Genomic DNA, 917 nt, shown 5'->3' on the forward strand with positions numbered 1-917 from the left:
ATCGGAATCAAAAAGCAAATGGTTCAGTAAAATGCCCCTGAATTTTGGTGAATGATAACCTGAACGTTACTGACATCAAAACAAGCTGCTTACAGTGCGTTCACTGAAACCGGGGTCACCTAGATAATTTACAGTAACCGACCCCATAGTCAATAAAGCATCACCGGTCAACGAACAAGTTGCGATTTCATTGTTTTGTACCGGAGATCTGAAAATGTTGTAATCTATTGTTTCAGCTCGGCCCTCTGATTGCGGGTTTTCATTATCTGGGTGGCCCCGGTTTCAGTGAACACACTGTAAAGCTCGTGGCTGGTTTTAACAAACCGCTGCTGCGTTGCGTTGTGTGAATGAACCACATTCGAATTTATGGGAACTCAAGTAGATGCCTTTGTACTAGATTTTTTTGAGGCATTTGATCATGTACCACACAAGAGACTGCTCTATAAGCTAAGTCATTATGGTATAAATGGTAGCATTCTGACTTGGATTGGGGTGTTTCTGGGACTCAGAAGGTAACCTTGGAGACTGAACTGCATCAACGGACAAGCGTGATGTGATCCCTGGCGACCCGCAGGCTTTATTGAAGTGGGAAAAGGACTCAAGCAAATGTCATTTAAGGAGGCTCGAACCAGTTTCAACGCTTCCAAGTGACGCTCTTATTTGAAGGATTGGCACCACAACGTTGTATCATGTTTTGGCAATATTGTGGTACCAAATGAAACACGAATTATTGCTGAACAAGATACAGTTATTATTGTGACGTAATATGTCACCGTGGCAACGGGCAAGCCCTGTAAAAACACCGGTTGTTTTGTCTTTAGTTGCTTTTTTCAGACCCCCGCGGGATGCCATGGTAACTTATTACATCATAATAATGATCACATCTTGTTTGGAAATAATCGATGTTTCATATGGTA

This window comes from Montipora foliosa, chromosome 5 (assembly GCF_036669935.1).
Source record: "Montipora foliosa isolate CH-2021 chromosome 5, ASM3666993v2, whole genome shotgun sequence".
Classification (NCBI taxonomy): domain Eukaryota; kingdom Metazoa; phylum Cnidaria; class Anthozoa; order Scleractinia; family Acroporidae; genus Montipora; species Montipora foliosa.